The 10,367-nt window shown below is 40.5% G+C and overlaps 1 pseudogene across 1 annotated transcript in view; it reads right to left on the reverse strand.

Moving 5' to 3' along the window:
• LOC306746693 (protein NLRC3-like) overlaps positions 1 to 10,367 on the reverse strand; it is a 284,667-nt pseudogene that overhangs the window by 107,777 nt on the left and 166,523 nt on the right. The window lies entirely within an intron of this gene.

Genomic DNA, 10,367 nt, shown 5'->3' on the forward strand with positions numbered 1-10,367 from the left:
AGATATACAAATACCAAAGGATGCAGCTACACAGTCATGTCTACATATACATATATATATATATATATATATATATATATATATATATATATATATATAAACACATATAATAAATCCAAACGTGATCTGTAAACTACAAGTAAACAAAAGTTCGGAACTAACAGGAAGTCATTTTTTCTGTGACTTTTTACTGTGAAGGCAGCTAACAACTGTCCGACTTGATCGTAGTTTAATGTCAACGCCTCCTGCTGGTCGCAGCTCTAACGAACGAGCCTATTGTCTCTGTAACCGGATGAATTCAGCAACAGACTGCAGCCTCCACACGTCGAACAGGACACACACACACACACACACACACACACACACACACACAGTGGGCTGTTAGCCGCGTGCTAACTCTAGAGCGTCCATTTGTTGTCAAGTAATTTCTTTGTAATTAACAATCATGACACACTATTACGTCGCACCTGTCGCTCACCTCGAGACAGTTTAGCAGAACGAGTCACGTGAACGACTTGTTTACTTCCGGCTTCCTTCTTCTTCTTCCTGTTTATTGGCGGCTCGCAAACCAACGTAAACGGTGCACGACGCCACCTGCTGGACCGGATGTTTAGGTTCATGAAGAATAAGATAAAACAAGATAATCCTTTATTAGTCCCTCAGTGGGGAAATTGCAGAATTACAGCATTAGGCAGGTAAAGTGCACACAAGAGACATAGTAATAAAAATCAAGTAATATAAATAAACAGTAAAACAGTAATAAAAACAGGAAAGAAGAATACAATAGCAATATTAAGTATACAGATGGAATAAAAACAAGTATATGAAAGTATTTGAATGTATTATATATTGCACCAGATGATGAACGTAATTAAAGTGGCCAAAAGTGATTAAAGTGACAGGGAAAACACACACACATTATCTTTAATATTCCTGTTGCTCTTAGGTAATTCATTGAGATATTGTGCACTTTCCCAACAGATTCCTGAATGTAAAATTATGTTTTCCATTGTGATATCAGTTGTGATATGAATTACCTTCTTTCTTCGTCATACCTATTGCAATCTGGTATAGTATAGACAGTAGACCGTTTCTAGTTTATTACACTGTGTGCATTGTCCAGTTGGGTGCTTGCCTGTTATTAGGGCCCGAGTACTGACGTAGTCAGATCGAGGACCTATTGAAATGCGAAGTATTATTATTAGGGCCCGAGTACTGACGTAGTCAGATCGAGGACCTATTGAAATGCTAAGTATTATTATTCCCGACCTATGCGCAGGGAAAAGAGGTGCTTGGGATAAACCTACATTCTTCAAACTTTGCACACCCATCAGACTCGGCGAAAATTTTAATATAATTTGGGTGTCGACCAAAAGTCTGAGAAAATGTCTCTATAGCGCCCCCTTTAGGCTGAAAGCCCACCGTTTTTGCAAACTTTGACCGATTGACTTGAAATTTTACACACATGTCCGGGTGGGACTGCTCTACAAAAAACTCATCCGTGAAATTAAAATGCGCCTAATTAGATTTTCCGCCATTTTGAATTTTGTAAAAAACACATTTTTGCCCATTCCGCCTAAACGCTGGGTCCGTTTCTTACGAAATTTTCTGTGAATCATCATTGGCTCAATGTAATCAAACGGTATTGTCAACCGTGTTGATATCTCATTGCGTTCAGAAGTTTATTAACCAATTAACCTCTTAGGGGCGTGGCTTAATATGTCAATACACATAACTTCCTAATTACTTGGCCTATCTTCACAAACTTTGTAGCATATGTCAACATCGTGTCCCTTAACGTACCCAAATTGTTTCAAAATATTCAAACACTAGAGGGCGCTGCAGTGAACCGCTCAATTTTGGCCTTTTCCTTGTTTTCAGGCGTTGTATTCTGACGAACTCCTCCTAGAGATTACACACGATTGATTTCACATTCGGGCAATATGATGTTGAGACCTTTGCAGGGAAAAGTTATTTCAGGATTTTCAAAATATCGAACTATGTGAGCGCAGAGCAGCGGCAAAGAGACACCATTTTCCATGAAAATGGAAGTTGCTTTAACTCGGCCGTACATGATGGAATCTACTCCATATTTCTCATATGCCATGACCTTCTGACCCTGAAGACATCCATATGATCAATTGCCATCCTAGTCATAGCGCCACCTAGAGGCAACAGGAAGTTACATGTTTTCTACTTGTACACCGTGCTCCTCACAGATTATTCAGATCCCTCTCAAAATGCGTCGGAAGAGACTTAAGACATTGATAATGTATCACCTTGAAGATTGTAAGGATCCGTTGAACGGCGTAGCGTCGGTCCATCGCAGAAGTTCGATCCTTCGCCATGACCGAATAAACCGATGTAACTCGACTCCACATGATAAGATCCTTTCCAGGTTTCACATGTTTGATCAGCCTCCAGGCCTGAAGACATGTGCAGTCTAATTTTTAATTAGAGTCATAGCGCCACCTAATGGCAACATGAAGTAAATATTTCTATACTTTGGCTTGCTTCTCTTAGTCGGTCAATCAGATCAACTTCCAATTACTCCTAGACAAACATAAGACTTTCATGATGTCAGCCCCTGAAGCTTTTGATTTTTTGTATAACGCTGTTGCCGTGGCGCCCCATCCTTCGCGGTCAACAACGAAGGTACTTTTGAGGGACTAAGCATGCTCGAAACGTAACTAAACTTGGCACACACATTTAAAGGCAAAGATGTAGTTGCCTGATATGACTTGAATGACTCAAAACTGGAACGTCGGCTCGATAGCGCCCCCTACAAATATTCAATTAATCAGCCCCAGCTCTACGGTTGACCTACATGTATGAAACTTGCTAGGACTATGTAACACATGTAAACTTAGAAATAACTCTCTTGGGACCATGCTCTAAACTGTAAAGGAAGTCAGATAGCGCCCCCTAAAAAAAACCTGTTTTTTTTGACAACCTGTGAGTTGTGAAAGCCCACAGTTTTTGCCCCCTATCACCAATTGACCTGAAATTTGGCACACATGTCCGGTTGTGTCTGCTCTACAAAAAAGTACGTGGTCGCACTAAAGTCCGCGTACTTAGAATTTCCACCATTTTGAATTTTGATGAAAACTATTTTTTCCTCAAATTTTCCTAAACGCTGGCTTCGATTTTTACAAAATTCTCTGTGGATAATTAAAGGTTCAATTTCATGAAAATATATCAAAAGCTTGTTTGTATCTCATTGTGTTCAAAAGAAAAGGACCCATTAACTTCTTAGGGGTAAATTCAACTAAATTCAACAAAGCAGCCCTTGCAGTACGTTCAACATAGATATACAATATTTGATAGGCATAAGTACCACATATAAACTTAAAAATAACTCTCTTGGGACCATGCTCTAAACCGTACCAGAAGTCGGCCAATTTCATTTTCGTCCTTCATTTCCAGTTCAAATTGCCATAGTTTCCCAGTAGGTGGCGCTCTGACTATGAGTTCATATTGGCATGCAGAAGTCTTCCAGCCATGCCTCTCATAAAGCATGTTAACTTTGGAACAGTTTTGACAAAGTACAGTGGAGTTACAACAGCTTGCTGCATGATCACGAACCACATGCAATAGTCGTCACACCACTTCCACGCCGTTCCATGAAACCTCAAGCTTTTGATCACTTCTAATACATATTTTTATCTTTTATATATATATTTACATGTACAAAATATATATACATATATTCCATTTTCCAGAGGTCAACCTTTCTGCGAAAAAGAGGAAATATGTGTCTGTCATCACATCAAATGACAGAACTCAGTCTGCGCTTCCCAGATCTTTCTGCCATTGAGAACGAATTCAAGCTGTTCTCGACTCCCTTCTTGATGATGCAGAAGAAGTGAAGAGAGTCTGAACTAGAACTGATGGAGATGCAGTGATGAATCTCTGAAGAACCAGCTTCAGTTTCTCTCCCTACCGACATCTACTGGAACTTGGAAAAGGCCAAATTTCCTCTGATGTGATTTATTTATATATATATATATATATATATATATATATATATATATATATATATATATATATATATATATATATATATATATATACACACATACATACATACATACATACATACATACATACATAATTGACCTCATTTGATTCATTTGGCCATATACCTCACCTGAGTAGCCCAGACTTTCATATATTTTTCTGTTTGTGGCCCTCGGTGAAAAACGCTTTGACACCCCTGATATATATGTATATATATATATATATATATATATATATATATATATATATATATATAATATAATATATGTGTGTGTATATATATATATATATATATATATATATATACATATATACATACACATGCATACATACATACATACATACATACATACATACATTATTCACCTTATTTGATTCATTTGGCCATATACCTCACCTGAGTAGCCCAGACTTTCATCTATTTTTCTGTTTGTGGCCCTCGGTGAAAAACGCTTTGACACCCCTGATATATATGTATATATGTATATGTATATGTATATATATATATATATATATATATATATATATATATATATATATATATATATATATATAATCTTCCTCTAAATTAAAGCTGCGAGCAGCTGTGACTGGGCCCTCGCTTCAAGCACGTCGGGGTAAGCCGAAGGGTCGCCGGCTCGTCCGTCCGAGAACGTTCGCCTGCCAGGCGGATGTTCGAGGCCGGGAGAGTCGGCGACCAGCCGGCGTCCCCAATTCATTTATGTGCAATATCAATTAAACTATTGAATAATAATCAATATCAATATTTCCTATGTGCAATAATGTGATTTCAACTGTTCATTATGCATTCAAGGCCTATCTTTATTTATTTGTTTAAACTTCTTCAACAGCTCTGTCCCTCATGACTGCAAATGTCCTGCCGCAGGACTTATAATGGCTTGTGTCGGGTGTGGACACCCCGGAGTAAAATATCACTTCATTGCCAAGGTTGAAATGGAAATGAAAAGGACTAAAGAATGTTTTCTTTTCCTCCTTAACCTGGACAACGTTAATGCGTCTCTTTGCTCTGGGAGCGTTGGGAGTGTTGGGGGCGTTGGGAGCATTGGGGGCGTTGGGCGCGTTGGGAGCATTGGGGGCGTTGGGGGCGTTGGGAGTGTTGGGGGCAGCGTTGGGAGCGTTGGGAGTGTTGGGGGCAGCGTTGGGAGCATTGGGGGCGTTGGGAGCATTGGGGGTAGCGTTGGGAGCATTGGGGGCGTTGGGGCGTTGGAAGCATTGGGAGCGTTGGGAGTGTTGGGGGCGTTGGTAGCGTTGGGAGTGCTGGGGGCAGCGTTGGGAGCATTGGGGGCATTGGGAGCATTGGGGGCAGCGTTGGGAGCATTGGGGGCATTGGGAGCATTGGGGGCATTGGGAGCATTGGGAGCGTTGGGAGTGTTGGGGGCGTTGGTAGCGTTGGGAGTGTTGGGGGCAGCGTTGGGAGCATTGGGGGCGTTGGGAGCATTGGGAGAGTTGGGAGTGTTGGGTGGCGTTGGGAGTGTTGGGGGCGTTGGTAGCGTTGGGAGTGTTGGGGGCAGAGTTGGGAGCATTGGGGGCATTGGGAGCATTGGGGGCATTGGGAGTGTTGGGGGCGTTGGGAGTGTTGGGGGCGTTGGGAGCATTGGGAGTGTTGGGGGCAGCGTTGGGAGCATTGGGAGCATTGGGGGCATTGGGAGTGTTGGGAGTGTTGGGGGCGTTGGGAGCGTTGGGGGCGTTGGGAGCGTTGGGGGCGTTGGGAATGTTGGGAGCGTTGGGAGTATTGGGGGTGGCGTTGGGAGCGTTGGGAGCGTTCGGAGCCAAGCACACTTTTTGTAATTCCATGTGTGCTGCATATTGGAGGTTTCCCCATCTGGAAGCACTGACAGTTTGGGAACCACACACCTGTTGATGTGCAGAAGAACGTGTGTCGAATAATTCATCAAAATGACATTTTGATGTGCACACAGACAGATGGAACAGATACCTGCTGCTGTCAGGGGGCTGTAAAGGTCACAGAGGAGAACAGGACTGCTGTCATGGCAGACAGAGCTTTATTTATCATGTGCAGCTGTGACAGCAAGCGTCATCTCACAAATCCATTTCATCAAATACACATTGTCCAATTATCCAACCATCACTAGATGCCCATTTAGGACGATGCTACATGTTAAGGATGTTTCCACACTTTTTAAGTGAGTTTGGTGAATAATCATCATCATGTATGATGTCTGCAGGTTGGCATGCTAATCCACCATATGTATTGTGACCATTATTATTGGCTTGACTTTTCATCTCTAAATGCTTTGTGAATGGGACTGCTGAACTTTTTTTTGCATTCCTTGGAGTTGAGGAGGGATTACCCCGACCCCTGTGGTGCAATGCATCGACTTCACCGACAGGCTGCAGAATCGCACTTCAGACTAATTTAAAACTTGGCAGCCCTGCCAATATGCTAACAAGTGGTATCAGGCTTTTGTGTTTAACTCATTTGTTTTTGGTTGTCTTTTTACATGTTTAAATGCATGTTTTTGCTTTGCCATATGAATTTAAATCATTCCAATTTGGAAATGCAGATGCCAAGAATGCCTTCCTTACACAGGTGTTGGTTCAGTTATTCATCACCAATATGTGGCTCAGTGGTTGTCTTTATTTTATCAGCAGAGGAAAAACTCATTATTAATCATCCATGAGTCACCCTCACCCTATCATACGTGTCAACATATTGATGAGAATAAGCTCAAAACATTTCATATTCATTTATTTCATTAAAACAATAGACCAATAGACACCTTTTCGGGGAAGACATTGCAAAACTTTATTATTTTCTCTCTAGAACAAAGCTCAGAAAATGTTAAAAATGCCCTCCCTGAAAAATATATAGATTTGCTCACAAATTTAAAGTAATTTCTAGTCATGTATGCTGAATATGTCAATACAGATATTACATAAAACATTACAGCAGAACTGCTGCTTGGTGTCCATTGCCGGATTATTCACTGTATGTTGTGTAGACCACACATGCTCACCATTTCCTCTGGTCACTCAAATATAAATGCACACTGAATTGCTTAGAGCACACTTATATATACTGTATATACACATAATGACTGCAGTTCAATAATGTTGTGGATGTGGCTTCTTCACATTGTGCTTCTAGGATTTCTATGTGAGAAGGTGTTAGCCACGGATATTACTGTTATGCTGGAGCTGCATGGTCAGGCTATTGGATGATTGGTAAATTGTTTAGAATATAAAAATAAAAACAAAATAATTACAGCAAAATTAATTAAAAGTTTGTAAAAAACCTTTACCAATCAAAGTCATTGCCTAACCTCAACCAATCCAAAGTCAATGCCTGACCTTAACCATACAAAGTCAATGCCTAACCTTAACTATCCAAAGTCAATGCCTGACCTTAACCATACAAAGTCAATGCCTAACCTTAACTATCCAAAGTCAATGCCTGACCTTAACCATACAAAGTCAATGCCTAACCTTAACTATCCAAAGTCAATGCCTGACCTTAACCATACAAAGTCAATGCCTAACCTTAACTATCCAAAGTCAATGCCTGACCTTAACCATACAAAGTCAATGCCTAACCTTAACTATCCAAAGTCAATGCCTGACCTTAACCATACAAAGTCAATGCCTGACCTTAACCATACAAAGTCAATGCATAACCTCAACCATACAAAGTCAATGCATAACCTCAACCATCCAAAGTCAATGCCTAACCTCAACCATCCAAAGTCAATGCTTGACCTTAACCATACAAAGTCAATGCCTAACCTCAACCATCCAAAGTCAATGCCTGACCTTAACCATACAAAGTCAATGCCTAACCTCAACCATCCAAAGTCAATGCTTGACCTTAACCATACAAAGTCAATGCCTAACCTCAACCATCCAAAGTCAATGCCTGACCTTAACCATACAAAGTCAATGCCTAACCTCAACCATACAAAGTCAATGCCTGACCTTAACCATACAAAGTCAATGCCTGACCTTAACCATACAAAGTCAATGCCTAACCTCAACCATACAAAGTCAATGCCTGACCTTAACCATACAAAGTCAATGCCTAACCTCAACCATACAAAGTCAATGCCTCACCTTAACCATACAAAGTCAATGCCTGACCTTAACCATACAAAGTCAATGCCTAACCTCAACCATACAAAGTCAATGCCTAACCTCAACCATCCAAAGTCAATGCCTAACCTCAACCATACAAAGCCAATGCCTGACCTTAATCAAAGTCTGCAGGAAGGATAGTAATGTAATTAGTACTACTGTTTGTTGACACTGAATGAATTGGACTGATGGCTATCAGTCCAAATTAGCAATAAGTCAAAACTAACGCAAGTATTTACAAACGGGTTCCTGCCAATAAGTTCCCACAGCAAGACTCCCCTCATCTCAATATCCCTGCATGCAGCACAACAGTTGGATGCTTCTGTTATACTGTGGACACGACTTCAGGCTGACAGCAGGATTCCTCTGCATGGGATGATAAGAAGTACCAGAAGCAATGTTTCTATGAACCATGTCCCAACAATAACCAAATAGCTCCTTCTTTACAAAGGCCCATTATGCATGAGCAGGTTGTGTTGGGTCATGATGTTTCACGACTAACCGAAGGCCATGCAGAGGTATCACGTGTTATTGTGGCTCCAACAATAGTTATGTTTGACTACTCAGAAAGACAGTGGTGATGTGCAGTCTAGACATTATAGTGCTTTGATGCTAGTTGAGCTGGTTATGGATGCAGCCTGTTAAAAATACAACAATCTTAAAGTACATTTTACACCAATCATTTGCAAAGATAAGCACTGTAATTTGATATCAACAACCTTAGCTAGTGTTTTTATTTGTAGCTGTCATTAAAGAAATTCAAGCAATAATGCCGCACAGTTTTTTTTAACTTCATATTTGGTATGAATCCTTCGTGTGAGAGACTCTGACCGTCATGTGATGTACTTGCAGCTGAGCTTGTACTAAAAGAATAGATATTAGCGTTGAAAGTTTAGTAGGAAGATTCAGTGCAAATGATCAACATTCCATCCCATATGATGAAATGTTTACCCCAATATGTTTGAACTTCTTCAGTGGAGCCCAAAAAAGGTGATGTCAGTCCATTTGTCCATCCACCAACCTCTTTGGTCCAGAGCACGATACCAGATTACAGTGACCTCTGGACTAATAGATTGATGTAAAAACGATATGTCGATTTCCTCCTTGACCTTTACTTTTAGTGCCATTGTCAAATAGAAAGGAAAATGGCACATCATCATTTTCTTTTGATCAAGTTTTTGTTCCAAGTTATTTTGATAACCAAATTCAATTTTAATAACAATTAATGTGGATTCATAACCCCCGAAAGAGGGATTCTTCAGATTTGGCAAAAGTCAAGAGCTGTTAGTTGGGCTCTAACTAACAGCCTTTACACACACGGCTATGAAGAAGTGTATCAGCGCTAAAGGAATGTCTGGCTTCACACATTATTATTCTGGTATAGGGAAAAAAAACGCTTTGGCTTGTTTAACCAATCACATGCAGCGATGGTGCCCTTCCAAAATAGATGCACCGCAGAGAGTGGAAGGGGAGGAGGACGCTGCGTGAGATGTGCAGACTTATACTCGGTCTACATCATATATTCCAAATGTACTCTGTGGTGTACAGCATCCCAAACCAAGACGGAAAACCTCAGTGCAGAGGACCAGATCCACTCCTTCTGCTCTTACCTTTCACAATAAAAGCCCTTGGCATATACACCGCGTAACCGTGGTGTTGACTAGAGGGAATTCACTCTGAGCATTTTTGCTAAAAGGAAAACATCTTACATTAGCCGGCCGAATGCTTCTCTAGTTGTCTTCTGCCTGTGCAAATATTTTCAGTGTGTTTAGTAAAAGGTCTGCCAGTATGAACAGTTTTGATATGACATATTTGCATATTGGTTAATCGTCACTACCCCACTGTGCACAGGCCTTAACGCTACATTTACTGTGTATTTGTATAGAAGAAATGTCAAAATCTAATAGACAGCTTTACCATGAAATGCACTGAGTACAGTCATGCTCCATCGACACAAAACCTTTCCCTTTTGGAAACCGTGAACTTCGTTTATTTGCTCAGTTTACCTTTCGTAGATATCCATGGAAAATATTGAGCTAATTCATGCTCCTGATGGAATGAACCCCTTCATTTTAAGTATTGCGTGTCCTTAATTAGTCATTATTGCCACACAACAACATTATGAGAAGCCATTGCAATATTTAGCAGTGTCTGCACAGTAAGATAATTGTAATTAAAGTATGCCATTGAATATACATGGTCTCACTCTTAACTTGTTAAATACCAGCGGTTGGTCA

Source organism: Taurulus bubalis, assembly GCF_910589615.1.
Source record: "Taurulus bubalis genome assembly, chromosome: 14".
NCBI lineage: Eukaryota > Metazoa > Chordata > Actinopteri > Perciformes > Cottidae > Taurulus > Taurulus bubalis.